Source organism: Furipterus horrens, unplaced genomic scaffold, assembly GCF_987537825.1.
Source record: "Furipterus horrens unplaced genomic scaffold, mFurHor1.1.pri manual_scaffold_10, whole genome shotgun sequence".
Classification (NCBI taxonomy): domain Eukaryota; kingdom Metazoa; phylum Chordata; class Mammalia; order Chiroptera; family Furipteridae; genus Furipterus; species Furipterus horrens.
Genome location: NW_028327180.1, coordinates 98,581,643 through 98,600,888, shown reverse-complemented (window position 1 = coordinate 98,600,888; position 19,246 = coordinate 98,581,643). Strand labels below are relative to the sequence as shown.

Genomic DNA, 19,246 nt, shown 5'->3' with positions numbered 1-19,246 from the left:
TATGGAAAATGCATAAGAGAAGAAGTGAAGGCTATGCTAAGTGAAACAAAGGAAAATCCACACAAAACCAATGGTGAAGGGAAGGAAACCGGGGTTCCAGTCAATTATTTGAAACATAAGGAAGAAGAAAACAGTCAACCAGTGCAGAATGAGAAAGCAAGAATTGAAAAAAATGAGGAAAACTTCCCAAATTTTTCGAAGGAGATGGACATACAGGTCCAGGAAGCACAGAGGGTCCCGGGTGAGCTGGACCCAGAGGGGACCACACCAGGACGCATCATGACTGAGATGCCAAAGGTGAAAGATAAAGACAGAGTCCTGGGGGCAGCAAGAGAGAGGTGGAGAGTTGCCCACAGGGGGTGCCTATAGGACTATCAGCTGATTTCTCAGAGGACACTTTGCAGGCAGAAAGGGACTGGCAAGCAGTATTCAATGTGATGAAAGGCAACCTGCAACCAAGATTACTCCATCCAGCAAAGCTATCATTTGGAATGGAAGGGCAGATGAAGTGCTTCCCAGACAAGGTGAAGCTAAAGGAGTTCATCATCACCAAGCCATTATTATATGAAATGTCAAAGGGACTTACTTAAGAAAAAGAAGATCAAAACTATGAACACTAAAATGACAACAAACTCACAACTATCAACAACTGAATCTAAAAAATAAAAACAAAATTCTACTAAGCAAAAAAAAAATAAAAAATAAGACCAGAAATAACCAGAAGTTCCAGAAAATGAATGGAAGTCCAACATATGAAGTTACAAAGAAGTGGTGCTCATCCGGATGGGTAGGAGGGGCGAAGCCGGGGCAGAGAGGTCAAGCTGTGCTGGTGGCGGCTGCAGCAGCAGCAGCAGCGACGGCTGCGGGATGGCAGTAAGCACAGACACCCGTATTTAAGGGGAGGTGAGAAACATCTGGGGAGCACCCCCTGCTGCAGGCAAGACCTGTCAGCTTGCAATTCCAATGCCAAGGAAGGCAGACCCCCATTGCCTTGGACTGTGAGGCCCGAAGGGGGTGGGGACAGAGGAGGAGGCTCCCAATCTCTCAGCAGAGAGTGAACGGCAGGAATCCATCTTGGAGCCACACCCGCATAGAAAACGCCACAGCGTGGTGAGAAGGGTCACACAGTTGTGATGAGTGCACGAGCCTCCACCCCCTATAGTGCAGCAGGTGTGACAACCCTGCCCAGGAAGCAAAGGTAAACACAAAACTGTCAGGATGGCACAGGTCATGATAGAGATCCCAGTGATGCAGCTGACCAGATAGAAAATATCTAATCTAACGGATCAACAGATAGAAAATCTTTCTGAGGCTCAGTTCAGAGCTTTGGTTATAAAAATGCTTACAGACCTAACAGCAGATCTTAAACAAGACAGGGAAGGAATGAAGGCTACTCCTGCTGAAATGAACAAAAACCCATACGAAACTAGTGGTGAGGGCAAGAAAACCAAGGATCAAATCAACAAATCGGAACACAGGGAAGGAACAAACAGTCAACCAGTGCAGAAAGAGGAAACAAGAAGTGAGGAAAATGAGGAGAGGCTCAGAAACTTATCAGACAGCTATAAGCGAGCCAACATCTGAATCATAGGGCCGCCCGAAGGTTAAGAAGAAGAACTAGAAATTGAAAACTTAAGTGAAAAAATAATGAAGCTGAACTTCCCTAACTTGGGGAAGGAAATAGACTTACAGGTCCAGGAAGCACAGACAGTTCCAAAACTACTGGACCCAGGGAGAACCACACCAAGACACATTATAATCAAAATGTCAAAAATTAAGGGTAAAGAGAGACTCTTAAAAGCAGCAAGAGAGAAGAAGAGAATTACATACAAAGGGGTCCCAATAAGACTATCAGCTGATTTCTCAAAAGAAACTCTGCAGGCAAGAAGGGACTGGCAAGAAATATACAAAGTGATGAAAAGCAAAAACCTACAACCATGACTACTCTGTCCAGCGAAGCTGTCATTCAGAATAGAAGAGCAGAGAAAGTGCTTCCAGGACAAAGTAAAACTGAAATAGTTCATCAGATCCAAACCACTGTTATATGAAATGTTAAAGGGACTTGCTTAGGAGAAGGAGGATCAAAACTATGAACATTAAAATGAAAACTGTATCACAATAACCAACAACAGAAGCTAGGGAACCGAAGCAAAGGCAAACTAAGTAGGCAACGAGGGTGGGAAAATAATTATAGGTATGGGGAACATTTTGGGGGGAGGTCAGCGGGGAGGGGAAAGGGGGAAAGGGAGGGAGATGATGCAGGAATTAAGAAGCATAGTAGGAGGGAGTGGACTAGACAGGAAGATGTTGAGAAGAACTATATACACAACCAATGGGCATGGACTAAGGGGGCGGCATCTGGAGGGAGGGGGTCACTGGGTGGAGAGGAACAAAGGAAAAATAAATTGGGACAACTATAACAGTATAATCAATAAAACATTAAAAAAATAAAAATAAAAATAAAAAAATAAAAATCTATTAACTCATATGCCTTAAAAGGATAGATTGTATGGAATGTGAATTATATCTCCATAAAGCGGTTACCACATTACATAAAAGGAGTGAGGGGAGGGCAGACTGGGTTTGAACCTCAGCCCTACTATGCGCACTGGCTGTGGGACTTGAAGCTAAGTCACCTAACCTGGCTGAGCTTGGTTCTGCGATCTCTATCTAAATGATCAAACATGATGGAATCATGCTTATGTCATGGAATCAACATAACAGGGAAATGGGAGGCCATGTGTGACATTGATGGGCCCACAGAATATATTCGGTAAATACGTGTGCCTCATCAAGTCTCCTTTGGGGACACAGACAAATGAGCCTTTGTTCCTGCCTTCAAGGAGGAAGTAGTTTAGGGAGACTAGGCAATGATGTTATAATGTCATCAGTGCTGTGACTCAGGGACCAGACGGGGCAGATGAGGATGGCCAGAGGGCTCAGGGGTACAGAGGTCACTCCTTAGACACAGCTCCCCTGAACCCCCATCCCCAGAGCCCAGTACTGTCTACCCTGTCACCTCCTTTGTTGTCCCCAAGGCATGGCCTGCACGGCTTGAATGTATTCTGGTCCATTACCTGGGTGCTTCCTTCATGCCTGTGTCTCTCCAAGGAGGACAGGGCCCCTCCTGATCTGTCTTGGTCCCCAGTGACCAAAACCATGTCCTGTATTAGCGGACACTCAGTAGGCATTTCCTGAATGAAAGAAAGCATCGGGATGAGGCTGGGAGGACAAGTAGGACTTAGCCAAGTGAAGACACCAGAACTGCATGGCGTAAGGAGAGGGGATGGGAAGGGAAGTAGCAGGAGAGGAAGGTGGGGACACAGATGGGGCAGCCCCAAGACACGTCACCAGGGTTCTCACTGGAGGGGGATGGGGCTCTAACCACTACCCAGTTCCCCCTCTCCAGTGGCTCCAGTCTATGAAAACCACAGCAGATCCTGGTAGGCATGCTGAGCTGTGTTACTATAGTAACCATCACCATGGCACCACAGGCCTGGATCCAACTTCCGGTGTTGCTGAGGCCCTGAGCTCCTGTCCCCCTCCCCCACGCACGCAAGGAGGGCTGTGGCCAGGTGCAGGGCACAGGACATAGGATTAAGCCTCAGATACGCCACAACAGATGCACCTGCGCAAGACGGATGCAAACGGAACAGGTACCAGCGATTTCAATTTGCATTGCTTTGCTTAGAGAGGGGATGGGGAGGTGGGTCTGAACAGGCTGCAAGAACTGAAGCAGAGGCCTCGGTGAGGGCCGGCAGGGTGGGGCCTGGAGCCCAGGGAAGGAGGGGCTGGAAAACCCTGGCTCCCGTGCATCCCAGACCTGTGGCCTCACTCTTCTATTCTGTAAAATGGGAAGGATGAACGATGGCTATCAGCCCATGTCAATATCAGAGGAACAAGCGTAGTGCCTTTTGTACCTGGTACATAGCTGATAAATATTTAGTGTGTCAGTTAACAAGTAATATGAAAATTAATGCCAAGTCCTAATCCCCTCCTCGCCTCCCTCCCTTCCCTGCTCCCACTGCTGTCACATGAGCTTCCGCCCAACTCCTGTCCGCTGCCATGCCCCAGCCCCTCCCCTTGGAGGAGCCATCGCAGGGCCCTGAGCCGCAGACCCGGGTTCTAATCCAGGCGCCGTGACTTGCTGGCCTTGTGACCCCAGGCAAGTTGCGTCACTTCTCAACCATCTGCTTCCATTGAGATCCTCGTACTTGTAAGACCCAACCAGGCTGGCCTCAGCCCGAAGGAGAGGTGAGGTCAGGGCTCCAGATTTAGCAAATCAAAATGCGGGATGCCCAGTGAAATTTGAATGAACAACAAATGATGATTTAGTATAGACATGCTTGGGTCATACTTATACTAAAAATACTCATTGTTTATCAGAAATTCAAATTTAACAGCCCAACCTGTATCCTATCTGGCATCCTCAGGAGGTTGGATACTCACTAACCCAGGTAACAAGCTGGATCCAAGAGGTTAGCACCACACCCAGGATTCTCTCTCTCTGGTTCCTACTGCTGGGCCCTGGTGCCCGCAGCCCAGGGACACTCACTCTGCATGGTTCTGCCACGGTTTCCATGTCTGGTGTGTTTCCCTGGATCAGTACACCTGCCTGCCACCTGGCTGTGGCTCAGAGAGGTGTAGGTTCAGAGTGCATACCTATTAAGGACCTACTGTATTCTCTGTGCTGTGTTAGGCACAGACCACTGGAATTTGGTGGGCCCCACTGTAATAGAAGAACAAGGCCTGCCCTGGCTGCTGTGGCTCAGGGGATTGAGCATTGGCCTGTGAGCCAAGTGTCACTGGTTCGATTCCCAGTCAGAGCATGTGCCTGGGGCTGCATGTCAGGTCCCCAGTTGGGGGCGCGAGTGAGAGGCAACCACACAGTGATGTTTCCCTCTCTTTCTCCCTCCCTTCCCCTCACTCTGAAAAGAAATAAATAAAATCTAAAAAATTTTTTTTAAAAATTAAAAAAAGAACAAGGCCTACCGCCCCCAAAGGACGATCGAACGGAGCCAGGAGAGAGGTGACTTTCACTGGGGCAGGGATCAGGGGAAACTATGAAGGAGCTGGCCCGGAGCTATGGCGGGAAGGGTCAGAGCCACACACACGAGAGAAGTCAGGGGCGCTCTCTGGGGCGTCTGCTGTGCGCAGAGGGTGTAGGCAGGTTCCCGCCGGCCGCCTCCACCCCGCCAGCTTCCCGCCTGTCCCCTTGAACCGACGCCTCCCAGGCCTGACTCGGTCACATAAGCTTCCCCCAGTTTGGCCGGATCCAATGACGAGCCTGGGCTTAGTTCTTCCATGTACATCTTCACGTCGACTCACTAATTTTTATTTTATAAAGTTCATGTGAAGAAGACCCTTTCTCTCACAACGGTCACGGGAAAACAGATTTTGCTCACTATAAATGGATGGCCACCAGAAAAATGAGGACACTGAAAACCAGATACTGCCTCTGAAATCCTGCCAGGCACTGCTGCCGGGAGGCATTGAGTCACACAGAGAGAAGCGGGGGGAGGCACACGGACACCCCCAACACCAGCCTCAGACGTGCTCCTTGATGCCTGGTTGACCCTGGGACAACACAGGTTTAAACTGGAAAAAAAAAAAAAATTCTACATATAAGCGGACTTGATGCATTAAGACTATGCCGTCCGAGGGTCAACGTATTTTCAATCTGAGGCTGGAAATCCACGGATGCAGGAGACGAACCACAGTTACACAAGGATTTTCAACAGCGCGGGCGTCAGCGTCCCCAGTCTCTGCGCTGTTCGGGGTCTGCTGGAACCAGGGTTGAGAGGGGAGTGACACCGGAGGGAGGCTTTCGTGAGAGCTGCCTCTGTGTGCCCCACGGAGGGGACCCTATGCCCCGCCGATGTCCCCGCCCTTTGGGAAACCCTGTTCCAGTCAAACCCCGGCCCGAACCCCAACCGTGTGTTAAATGCCCACCTAAGAGCAATGCCATCCTTTTACGTACGACGGTCCATACACGGCCCTGCTTACTTATTCTCTCTTCCATCCAGACACATTCAGCTGCCAGGCACTGCACTTCCCTTGGTGTCCTTTGGACCCACACTTATTGCCTATTAGATGAAACCCGCCGTTTGCAGCTCTCCGCACGCTTCACTCGCCTCCCTCTGCTCCCCGCGTCCTCCACAGCCTGCGGCGGCCTCCCTGCGGGCCGGCCCGGGCCCCAGGCTTCCCTCCCCTGCTCCTAGGCGTGCTGGCTGTCAGTGGCTCTCATGGAGCCCTCCTCTGGGAATGACACTAGACTGGAAAAGGACGGTGTGGCCTTAGTTCCAGGCCCGCCCCAGGAGGCAGAAGCCCAGCTGAGACTCCTTGCTTCCATTCAGGACGACTCTGCAGGGCGCCTCAGCTCCGAGCTCCCAGGGTCCTCGGCGAGGCCTTGTGGCAGCTGCCCCCCACTGTCCTGCTTCTCTGCTCGTCCTGCTCCACCCGGTCCCTCCCAGGTGTGGTTCCCAAGCCCGATCCCCAGAACCACACCTGCCTCGGAGCCTGGGACGCCCCACCTAAGGCCTCTACAAAGGCACCTGTCCCAGGTCCCGGCCAGAGCCGCAACCGGCTCCGTCTCCTCTGCGGTCTCTGCCCATCTGAGACTCAAGCAAAGGCAGCCCAGGTGTGTCAGACTCTCACAAAACATCTTGGTGGCACCCTGGGGTCACCGCAACCTCCACAAGCCCTGAGCATCTTGAGGTGGTTGGGTTTCTCTGTTTATCTGTTTGAGTACATTAGCTAATTAGCTTTGGTCCCAGGCCCCATTACTGTGTCCTCAAGTGTATCGTGGCCTCGGCTCTAATGGCAGGCAGCCGCACACGCCGGCCGCAGAGGACGCCCCCTTGCAGGCCCGGAGGGAGCAGCCCAGGATGGGGAGGGGAAGGAGAAGGGGGATTGGGTTACGGGGTGTCAGGGAAGGGTCACTGCACCCCCCCCACCTCTTTCTGCGTTTGAGTGAGCGGGGAGCCTTCAGCTCTCCGTCTTCGGCAGGCGGCCTCTCTCCGTGCCAGGCAGAGCGGCCTGGGCGTAAGTGGTCCATCTCAGCTCCGCACTGCGAGGGCCCGTCTTTAAAAATAGCCCCGATCTGCCCCAGGCTCGACCTCTAACATTTCTAAAATTTAATTGCAAATTACTGTCTCAGCAATTCCGTAGGCTTCCCAATCTGGCCTCACCCCAGGGACAAAGGCAGAAAACAAATGGAACCGGAACTCATGGTGTGCAGAGGCAATTGGGGAGGGGACCGACCGTGAGGGCTCCCAGGTGACCCGACTTCCATACCAGCGGCAGGACTCCATCTGCAGGAGCGCCAGGTCACCGCGTACGGCCCCTGCTTAGTCACGGGAGGGAGGCCCGGGCAGGCCAGACACAGAGTGACAGCGGGGCTGCCTGCCATCACCCCGGAAGGCCTAGACCACCACACCTGTATAATGAGTACCTACTACGTGCCAGGCCACGAGCCGGCGGCGCTCAAAAATCTTTGCTCTTCAACTTTCCATCCTTAAAAATTACTGAGGACCCCAAAGCACGCCTGCCTCTATGTAGCATATAAGAAACAAAAGCAGAAGAATTATACAAAGATTCACATTCATTTAAAAAGAACAACAAAAAAACATTGCATGTTAACATGTAACGTTTTATAAAAATAATCCGTTTTACAGAATGAAGGGTTTCCTGGGAAGAGCAACATGGTTGTAGATATTCGCCTCTTTCCTAATGTCTGGCTTAACCGAAGACAGCGAGGTTCCCACAGCTGCTTCTGCGTTCAGTCCAGCGCAGTCCCGTCCTCTGCGTAAACGGTCCGTGGAAAATCCGGCCTCGCGCAGATACGGAGCTGGAAGAGAGGGACTTTGTTTGCTTGCTTGTTGGTTTTTAAGGCTTTGGTGGGCGTTACTTTTGGGGTTCTGGTTAGGGTTTGTCTTTGAGTTCGGGTTCGGGTGATAATTAGGGTGAGGGTTATGTTTCGGGCTTGGCTGAAGGCTAGGGTTGAGGAAAGGGAGAAGTCTTTTGACAGCCTTTCAGATAATGGCAGATATTCTTTGGTCGTTACACCCAAAACTTGACAAGCGGGGAAGGGGTGCTGCCGCGTCAAATCTGAAACCCTGGGGATGAATTTTTCTACTCCGTCGCATTAAACTCCACTGTCCTGCCTTGCAGCCCGCAGGGGTCTCAGACCCGGGTGTGATCTTACCGCATCGTGCAACGCCTGTTGGAACGATGACTGCACGGACTCTGTCTGGCAGACCTTCCCCAGGTTGACACATTTCATTATTCAGTATCAACAGCTCCAGCTCATCGGTGTCACCTGGCTCTCACCAGAGACTCTGCATGGGGAGGTGTCAGGCTCACGGTGGCAGGTCAAGTTCTCCAGACTTTTCACTTCCACTGAACAGCTTGAATTTTTATCCAGTCGCTTCCTTTACAGAACTGGGCTCACTTGTTCCGTTTTGGGAGAACATCTGCCACATGTTTTCCCAACTCTGAGTCCCCGCGGCTTGTCGAGTAAAAACGGTGGGCAGTGGCCAGGAGAAAAGGCATGGCCGACCCCGCTCCCAAGTCCCACCGCCGCCACGCGCTTTCCCTCGACGTGACGTGGCCTCCAACACTGCTCTGGGGGCCACAGAGGCGCTCGTGGGTGCTTGCCCTTTGGTCCCCACAGAGTATTAAAAAGACACGAACTCAAGGGTCGAGACTGGATAAAGGTAATCGTTTGGCTGCTTCCTGAGGGTTGCTCTTAAGTGAGACTGGCGTGTGCTTTAATGCACATGCGTGATGGGGAAGGATGCAGAGGTTCCTGGGACACCGCTTCCGTGAGCCGTGCAAGATGCCAGCAGCTTCCCCACTCCCCACGCAAACGGCGCCAGGATGGATCATGCAAATGATGTTCTAGAATTATTATGAAAATCTTTTTGACCTCGAGGACTTCCTGAAAGAGTCTGGGGACGCTCCAGGGTATGGACCACACTTGGAACGTGTGGAACCAGGGGAGAAGCTCCCCCGCTGGCTGAGAAGACAGAACATAAACAGACACAGTCACCCCAGGATGCGAGGAGGGCAGGAGGCGGGCTCGGCAGAGAGTGACTGGCTTGGCACCATGGAAACTGGCGGAGGCTTCACAGTGTAGGAGACTTTTTAAAAAATAATTATTTATTTGTTTGTTTGTTTATTTTTAGAGAGAGGGGAAAGGAAAAAGAGAGGGAGAGAAACATCCCTGTGTGGTTGCCTCTCACTCGCGCCCTCAACTGGGGACCTGACGTGCAGCCTAGTCATGTGCCCTGACTGGGAATCGAACCAGTGACACTTGGCTTGCAGGCCAACGCTCAATCCGCTGAGCCACAGCAGCCAGGGCTGGAAACTTTTGAAATGGGTCTTGAGGGTTGAGTAGGAGTTCATCCAGAAAGAGAAGATGGATCTTTATCACCCCTGTTTCAGAAGGACAGGTCCTAGGAAGCCAAGGCCTTTGTAGACAGATAACCCCCCAAAAGTAAACAAATAGGAGAGTTCATATTATTAATAAATAAAAACACTGGCCACCATCACGGAGCACCCGCTGTGTATTTCATACTCTACATATATTATCATACTTCGTTCTTTCTGAAACCCTATGAAATGCACATCAGTATCATTCTCTTTGTTTAGAGAGGCCAGGTAACTTCATCAAAGGCTCGGAGAAAATTCCTGGAGAAAATAAAGATTAACACCAGACGTGCCTGACGCCAAAGGCCACTTGTTCTTCCTTCCCTAGGCCAAGGGGAAGAGCAGTGCCCTGGGCCGCCATGGCCCCACATTTCTGTTCTTCTCCACTGTTGACCCAAAACAGTCCAGTCCCTTCCACTGGGCATTCAGGGCTTCCCAACCCGGCTCCACAAGCCCTTTCTAGCCACACGGGGATTCTTCCTTTATCCAGACGTGGCTCTGGGCCTTTGCCTGAGCAGCCCCTTCCCCCTCTTTCCTTCCATCGGTTCTACTGTGGGGATCCTACCAATCTTTGCAGGCCCAGACACCCCTTCTCTCTAACCTTTGCGTCTCTTAGTTGTATCAGTGTCACGTGGCATGGTCTGCCTGCAGTGAGTGACCAGCTTCTTCACCCACGCTCCAGACCCGGTGACCCTGTCACTAGACTGTAGGCTCTTCGATGGCTGGGACCACACTGATGTAAGAACATATCACCTCTTAGTTCTTCTTTTTGCCCTTTGAGCCTCTGTACCCCCCCTCTGTAAAATGGGGGCACGAGCCCCCAACCTCCGGGCTGTCATGAGGATTAAATGCATTAGAATCCAACTGCCCAGCACACCGCACGCAGCCAATCAGAGTGAGCTGCTGCTGTGATGACCGTCACAATAATTACTGTCCTTAAATGTCATCCCAGGGAGGGGTGAGCACACACCTTCATGGCCCACTTTCTCAAGCGCTTTAAGCGGCTCTAGATGCATGACAATATGCTCAGATGTTTATGACCTTGATTTTCCTGCAAGGAGTGCTGCTCCTGGGGGCTTGGTCCTGTATGTCCCTCTGCTCTGAGCCTCATGCCTGCCAAGCCTCCACGGGCCTGGGAAGTCGGAAAAGCGCTGAACCAGAGCCCTGACCGAAAACACAGCAGGGCTGGCCTGGGGCCGCTCCTTCCGTCCTCACTTCCGCACACCACCCTCTGTGGGCCCCTTGGATGAGCAGCCCAGTTCCCCTGCGGGGCCCCTGCAGACAGAAAACTACTCGGAGCACTGAGCTTGGATCTCTGCAGCTGTGACTCCCATAGGCAGGCGGGGAGAGCGGTCCTGCCCTGGGCCCGGCCTGCCTGGAGCAGGCTGGTGGGCTGGCAGCGGGCTGGGATTGCTTCTAAGGTTAGTGAACAAAGCGCCCCACCACGGAGCGGCCCCAGGTTGGGTTACTCCGTTCCTGATACGGGATGAGCTCTTGGCCGTGTGTGAATTCTGACGGCAGGATGTTCTGTGTGACCTCTAAAGGGCAACTCAAGGGAATCAGTCGCTGTGGGGCTCCCGGGTCCTATTTCCAAACAGGCTTCCGGCCCACAGATACCGTTATTAGAGACGGTTGTTCACTCCACGTAAAGACTTGTTAGAGACGCTTCATCTCTCACAACCGGTTCGTCATCTTTCTGAGGTTGGTACAATGGTCCTTCTGCCCGATGCCATGGGCACGAGCAATTTCTGTGGCCTGGGCTTGGCCACAGCCATCACAGGGGTGATACCAGCACACTCTACATGCCAGCCACGGGGGCCAGCACTTCACATGCACGATCTCGGTCAGTGATTTTTCCACTGATATGATGCACAAATGTTTAAAACATGCGATACCTGACTATTTAGTCAGGGGCACTGACCTCTTTCCCCTTAGACTGTCAAATAAAAAAATGACAAAGGCCCACCCAATAATAGCCATCTGATGTGCACGCCCTGTCCTGAACCATCAATACAGAGGTCATAAAACAGAGTTGCACCTTACTGGTCACGTCACGCAACAAGGTTGCATCTGACGGATTAATCCTGGCTTATCAGAAGTCCTGATTTACAAGTATAGGCGCCTTATTTTTTAAAAAGTCACTTTGGAGCAAAAGGGGTAGGTAATTACTATTATTAGTGTTACTATTTGTGAATCAGTCAAAATTATACCTATTTTTTTTGTCAGATCGACACAAAGTATATATGTTTTCATGTGTTGCAGAATTTTAGTAATGAGTTTATATGCACCGTGCGATGAGAAAGGCTAAAAGTCGCTGGGCTAGGTTCGTGCTGAGCACAGCCCCCCAGGGGGCCCCTGGAAATCTCTGTTTTGGAGATGAGAAATGTCAGCTGTCCAAAAGGCACCTCTCCTAGAACCGGGCCGGGCGCCAAGCCCAGCGCCAGCAACCCGCGGGTGAGCGCGGCCCCTCCGCCTTCTTCACCGCGGCGCTCAGCCAGAATGAACCGGAGAAAAGCTGCAGTGAGTGTCTGGGGCTGTCTCTACCCGCACAAGACCTTTGCGCGTGCATTCCCTTATTTCATCCTAAAGCAGCCCTGGGGGGCAGGGAGGGCACTCCCCGTTTGTGGAAGAGGATTTGGAGGCTCGCTCTGTTGGCTGACCTGCCTGGGGCAGAGCAGGACCCAGACTCAGGGCAGCGGGAGCCCCACGCCTGGGCCCTCTCCGCCCTGCTCACTGTCGCCATGGCGCCGGGACCTCCGGTTCCCCTGGGAGGGACACTTCTGTACGAGGAGCACGGTGGTCGGGGCCGGTCGCTCTCAGTGAGAGGAAAGGGAAAAGGTCCGGTGCCGCACAGGTTTGGGGATGGGACCCAGTGAGGGAGAAGGGCCAGCCCCGGGGGGTGGGTACAGGGACTCAAGGGCGGGACAGGCTGGTTCTGTGATCCCGCTGTTCCCCCTCCTTCCGTCGGAACAGGCACACCTGGCCCCCCAACTCCAGGTCACCCCACACGCCAGGGCTCAAGGCAGTCCCCACACGCCCTCAGATTCTCCCCGTGGCCCGCGGGACGCTCACATAGGAACCTCTGCTGGAGCCGGCCGGTGCTAAGAGGGAGGCCGGGGTCCCGTTCATTCCGTGTTTATTCCTCACAGAACCCAGAACTGGCAAAAACAAACCCCTTCTCAGAGAAACACGTGCGGTGTTAAACCGTGTCCCGCTGACCGAGGACAGAGGGATGCCTTCAAAGTAGGTCCCCAGACCCAGGCTCGTCTGATGTCCCCGGAACAGCATGCCGCCCCATGACCAGTGCACCCCAAATCAAGGCAAATAAATGTGGATTGATTTAAGAGGAAGGAACGGGAAAGGGGGGGAAGAGGAGGGGGAAGGGGGAGGGCAGGAAAATGAGGGGGAGGGGGGAGGAGGGCTTTGCTCTGGAAGGGGCCCCAGAGCTTAAAACTGAAATGGGTCTGAAATCAGATCGGAGACAGAAATAGCATCTTTTCTCAGGCATGAATTCTATTTTGCCTGCTCTAAAAAGAGATTGTTCTGCCACCCAAAGCGCCCCTTCCATGCCTGCCGCACAAGCAGTAGGTATAATTGACTTCCTCAGGTGTGAAAACCTAACCTGCCGTAGCACAAACTACATTCAAGACTCTGTCAGGCTCATCTCGACAGAAATCGGGCAGCAAGGTCGCATCTTGAAGCAAAACAAAACAGACAAGCGGGGGTCTGCAGCCTGCCGTCCCTCACCTGCACAGCGCGGCTGTCACGGCGAGCGCCCCCACCCCCTAGCTAACAGTCCACGTCCCCGGGACCCCAGTGCCCACCGCAGCACCTGACGCGGACGATGCTCCTCCAGACACATCACCTGCCGCATCTCCAAGTTTACAAACACAGTCAACAATCACCGGAGCTAACTGCCTTCATCAGAGCCAGTGCCCGCCAGCTAGGCGTGTGAACCAGAATGAGTCTGATCTTGATCTTGCCTGTGAGCTCTGAGAACTAAGGGTGTGCCACCTTTGACTTAGTCTTTCAGCCCGAATCCCAGCATCGGACAGGCGGCACAGAGCAGGGACTCGGGAAGTATCCGTGTGAATGAACACGTGACGGAGTGACTGAGTGCACACGCAGTTATTTGGCGAGGACCAACACGGCTTTCCAGGGTCCGTTCTTCAATGCCAGGCCTGTCCAGGGATGAGGCTAACCCCGGTCTCCACGGGGGCGAGGCTGATGCTCCCCAGGAGGCCCGGAAGGGTCTCCCTGCGAGAGCATGGGTGCTGGGACCAGGGCGGACACTAACTGGTGGTTTATAATTTCATTGAGCACTGACTAGGGACCCAGCTTTTGACACGCGACCCTTGGCTTACCTGCAGCCTCCCTGAGTGCTCACCAGGGTGCCTCCCATCTCACAGATAAGGAGACAGATTGGGCGGGAAGGGGCGGGCCGAGTGGGTAAAGCAACCTGGTCCAGGTCCCTGGGCTATGAAGCCACAGACGGCGTTCCATGGCCCCTGGAGACGCAGTGCTGAGGCCTCTCCTCCTGCTTCCTGCTCATTTTCAGGTCCGTGTGCACGCCCGCACCCCGAGCAGGAAAGAAGAGCTTTCTGAAGGCAACTGCTCCGTTCCTTCACCCCCCAGCGTCTCCACATGGGGGCCAAGGCCTCGGGCCGGGGACACAGAGCAGAAGCTAAGCCCCGCCCTTCTGTCATTGAGGGACAGCCCTCCCGCGGTGGTCTAGAAAGTTTTTTTCTAAATTAAGGGTCATTAAAGCTCCTCAGGTTTGGAGGATTTCTTAAAATTCCTTCGGCACAGGGCAATGGTGATGGTATGTGGGGTAGTGCTGGCATCTGAGTTCAGAGGAGACACTGGGCCGGGGTGGGGGGTGGCTTGGCCAGATGACAAGCTGGCTAGGTGGGCTGGCCCCCCAGGCCTTGCCCCAGTTGGGAGCCATTTCCTCCTCCAATCCTGACCCCCCAGCGAGCCAACCCGGAGCCCTGGACCCAGGCCAAGGCCCAGGGGGCACTGGTGTGGGGTAGCGTGCTCGGCTCAGCATTTTGTAGCAGGTCTTGGGAGTCCAGGCACCAGGACCTCTGCTGAGACACTGGAATTTTTCAATTTGAAGCCCAAAGCTCACCCTCTGTCTTTCATTCATTCGTTCCTGGCAAACCTCACGTTCCCTCCCCCGCCCCCTGCAAGCCCCTTGTCATTCTGGCGGCATTTCAGCCCGCTGCAGGCCTAGCTAGAAATCTCCCAGCTTTCTCTGTCGGATGGCTGGCAAGGACAAAGCCATTAGGAGCAGGATTCAGTGCCTAGCTTTTTAATTTCATGGCCGGAGGTTGTCAGGACAGTGCAGAGAACATTGCCAACGATTCGGAGAGCGGCCCGTGAATCTGGGGCAGAGCAGCCCAGAACAAGGGTGCACTTCAGCCGGGGGGCGGAGTGTTGGCAGCCACTCGGATGAGAAAGTTCTCTTCTTCCAAATTTATTTCATTCGGATCCTGTGTTAATTTTAAAAGATCGAGTCAGCAATTTTTCACCCTTCCTCAATAAAGTGTCTTAGATGGATGGGAAGAGAAAGGAGAACGGGGCTGCTAGGCTCCCTTCTCTGGGGGCGGGGGGTTGGGGATAAGGCTCAGTGGGTCATAAATTTGATGGGGAATTGTATTTCCAAATCATTTTTGCAAACTTGGATCACAGCACACGGTCTGAGTGCGAAGACCTGAAGCTCAACCCCAGACTTGGCCAGAGTTGCAGTGTGGCTCTGGGTCAGTGGTTCTCCCTCTCTGAACTCTGCACATTGAGCAAGGCCGAATAAAATCATCCCTACGGTCCTCTCCCACCTTTATGCTTCTCTGCTCTTAATACCAACCCCATCAAGAACCTTTTCATTCCCTTAAGCCTGGGGTCTCTGAGTTCTTGGGCAGAACCTCAGATGGGCCTAAATTGAGAGTGCTCGTCTGGGACCTCCCAGGAGACAAAGGACAGAACAGCGTCAGAAAGGGCAGCCTCCAGGGCCCTGTCACATCAACCCAGATTCCCCAGCTGGATGTATTCAGGCAAGATAACACTTCCCAGAATAATGTGGTGAACTTGCATAGGGGTTTTAGGGGGGTTTCCAGAACTCTCTCAAGTACATTCCCCCTCAAACGCATTATTCACCACCACCCTATAAGCGAGGTTCTATTACTTGCCCCATTTTACAGATAAGGGAAGTGAGGTTCACATGCCCAAAGGCTGACCGGGTCTGACCAGCACCCCCTGCCCAGCACCTGTTGGCTTGCTCTGGGCCTAGACAAGCATTGCTCCAGAGAAGAAGCTCGTGATGGGGAAGAGAAATCAGGTGCCTCTAGCCCGACCCCTCCCCCCGCCTTCCCTGCAGCCTCGAACTGCCACCTAACTGGCTGTGTCAGTCCAAGGGAATTCCTCAGAGGATCCTGGGAAGTTCACAGAAGAGACAGGAAGGCTGGAGAGTGAGACTTAGGAAGCAGCCCACAGGAAAGAGAGGTCACAGGGCCAGGATCACAGCCAGGCTCCTGCTACGGACCCAGCCCAGCAACGTCGCACACACAGCTGCTGGCACTGCAGCTGCGGCCCCATCTCCGCTGGCCTGGGCCATGTGCCCGTCTCACCTGAGCTGCAAGGGAAGTGGGGACAGTGGATGCCCGACATTTTCATATAGGTCTCAGGGGATGGAGGATACCCCCCAAAAAGGAAGGACACTGATCTGCCAGGCAACCAATAGAGGGTAAATGTGTACTATCATCAGGTCAGGCTAAGGAAGGCAGCAGTAACAAAAACGTCCTGAATCTGATTGGCTTAAAGCCAGTGAAGATTTACGTCTTGTTCATTACACGTCCATCAGAGGTCAGCCGGGGGCTCTGATCCAAGTGATCCCGAAGTCAGACCGCAGGCTGACAGAGCAGCCACCGCCTCAGACACTGCCCGAGTCGCCACGACAGAGGGAAAGACAGACTGGCAGCTGCAACTGCAGGCTCGAGTCCAGAAGTGACACTGGTCACTCCTACCAGGACCCACTGCTGGAACTAGGCACAGGGCCCTGCCGTGGGGCCCGAAGGCGGAGAGCTGGGACTGTCCGGTGAGTCACACCGATGAGGCCCACAGCCCGCTGCACAGAGCCTGCCGCCCGAAGGCCCCCTAGGGAGGGGGAGGAAGGAAAGGCACTGGACGGAGGTCACAGACCTGAGTTTCCTTCCTGGTTGAGCCACTGGGACCTGTACCTTCCTCTAGCACCCCAGGGGCTGGAGGAAACCCCACTTGGTATGTGGTCACAGCAGGCAGTCCGTTCGAACTGCACAGAGCAGCAGCCAACGTCCAGGAGCGAACAGGGCAGAGCTGAGTCGGGAGCTGAGCACGGCCTCCTGGGGCCCAAGCCGGCAGGCAGCCTCGTCACAGCCATGGGCCCCTCGACCCCTTGTCACTCTGCAAAGACGGGCACCAGTCAATAGCCTGAGGCTCCCTCTGCAAACAAACCCTGCACCTGCACCTGCACCTGGCTGACGGGCAGCAGGAGCGGGGACGTCTGGTGTGTCCACAGGACTCCTGGGCCCACACCCCATTTCAGCTGCGGAGAGGTGACAGGCCAGACTGCATCCCGGGAAAATGAAGGGAAGCGAGGTGGGGGCATGTCAGGAGGGCCATTCCCCTGTGCCCTGGGGTCCCAAGTCCTCAGATTCAGAGGGTCTCTCCAAATAAGGCTACTCATACAGTCGCCAAGACAGAGCGACAGGAACAAAGAAGCCACCTGTCCCACGGCGTTATCACACCACTGAGCACGCAGCACTCATGAATTTATATGTGTCGTATATACGTTAAGCCTCATATTACCCTAGAAGCAGTGTGATCCCTTGCGGTGTGTGTGTGTGTGTCAGCTGTTAGACTGCTGAGTGCTGACACCTCCCACAGATTGGCCTTCTGGTCACCCCGATTCAACCCCCTTCTTTTTACAGACAAGGGCTGCAAGGGCCAGGAGGAGAAGTCACTGGCAACTCCAGGGAACATCTAGCAAAGTTCATCTCTTTGGGGTAGAAGAAGTGGCTGCTGTGAACAGGGGTGGTAGGATGAGGAGGAAATGATTGAGAGAAGCTGAAAAACTCACGTGCTAAAGATAATCACCCTTTTTGGTCATTGATGGGGTCTGAAGCTTCTGCCCAGTAAGGCAACAGTTCCCAGCCTTGGCCCATTGTCAGAACCTCCCGGGCAACTTGTTATAAATGCAAGTGAGATTTGTTGTGGAGGTCTGGGGGGATGGCTGGGCATCTATATTTTTAACGAGGTCTTCAGGGAATTTTCCTGAGCTCCAAAGTTTGTGGAAGGACTGACCGAAGCTGTCTAGAAAGGGACACATAGTAAACTAGGTTAATTTATAGTCATTCCTGGACATGATCTGAAGGGATAAGGCCTGGGAGAAGGAAGTTGATGCATTCACAAATTCAGTCAGTCATCTAGTCAGGATGGGCTGGGTTATGCTGCAGTAACAAACAACTCCAAAAGCTCAGTGGCTTAAAACAACCAGGGCTTATTTCTCACTCTTGCTACACATCCATGCAAGGCCTGCTGGGGCCTCTGCTACGTGCCTCCTAACTGCAGGCCCAGGATGATAAATCAGCCACTGTCTTCAATTGTGCTGGTTACCACGGCAGATAGAAAGAGTTCTCGAAGGGGGTCATGATGGTTGGGTGTGAGGACAAAGGCAGACAATGGATTTATACCCCAGCAGCCGTAACATGCAGGGTTTGACTATGAACTTGGCTTCACTGAGCCCATCAGTTTAGGGACTGGCTGAGTGGTTCCCGATGCCATCACAAGATTAAAACTAGCAAAGTAATAAAGTTATATATATGCTAAGTCTGGATACCTACTAATCAAGATTTCTGCCCACTAATAGACGACACCTGAGTACATTAGGACCTTACATGAAGACCATGTTATCAACTATTAGCTACTGAGGGCCTACTAAGTGCCAGATTCTGCTTATATTATCTTTAATTTTCATGACAACAAATGGTAGGTGTTGATATCATCCCCATTTTACAGATGAGCAAACAGAGGCTCTGAGCACTTCATGGATTGCCCCAGCTTACCTCTTCACTAGACATTCCTTAGTAATAACGATTCGAATTGACAATGTATTAAAAACACCGCAGACTGAAATGTTATCTAAGATGCATTTTTGCGGCAAGAGGCAGCAACAGTATTGATTGGTGCTGAGGACTACCGCCTGTGAAGGTCCTGTTTTCTTAGTGTGTGTGTGGGTCCCATCGGGCCTCGGAGCTGCTGGAGAACATCAGGAAGAAACGAAACGAAGCAGCTGCGCTCACATGGTGCAGGTGTGGCCAGCACACCACAGACAACGCAGCGAGAAGCTCAGGTGCTTCTGATGAAGAAATGCACAGCTATCCAGCTAGGAGGTGCCCAGGCTCTTTGGGTGAACCCATGGAAGCAAGAAGAAAAAGGGGGCCATGCCAGGAACAGGACGAACCACGTGTCTACCCCATGTGGGAGTGGAGTCTAAATGCAGCCCTGGGTTTGGTTGTAGGGCTCTGGAATGCTCTTGCTTAAGGACCGAAACCTTGGGTTGGAAGGTTGGAAGGTTACCAAGACAACCCACAGACGGACGTCCTATCTCGGAGCCCACTCCCTACCCCCGCCTCCTCGTCCAGTTTACTCATATATCACAGGCAGCTCACTAGATTGTACCTGACCCCCCTGAATACCGGCAATACTGTGACATTTGGTTGAGGGCAGTATCAAAAATCTTAACCGGCCTTATTGTGTACTTAGAACATCAAATTTCCCA

At 52.9% G+C, this 19,246-nt stretch overlaps 1 long non-coding RNA gene across 1 annotated transcript in view; it reads right to left on the bottom strand.

The window, feature by feature from the left end:
• Nucleotides 1-7,630: 7,630 nt before the first annotated feature.
• Nucleotides 7,631-19,246, bottom strand: part of LOC150001025 (uncharacterized) — a 35,973-nt gene continuing 24,357 nt past the window's right edge. Inside the window, exon 2 of the long non-coding RNA XR_016513343.1 lies at nucleotides 7,631-7,849. This is a non-coding gene — a long non-coding RNA (uncharacterized LOC150001025). The remainder of the gene's footprint in view (nucleotides 7,850-19,246) is intronic.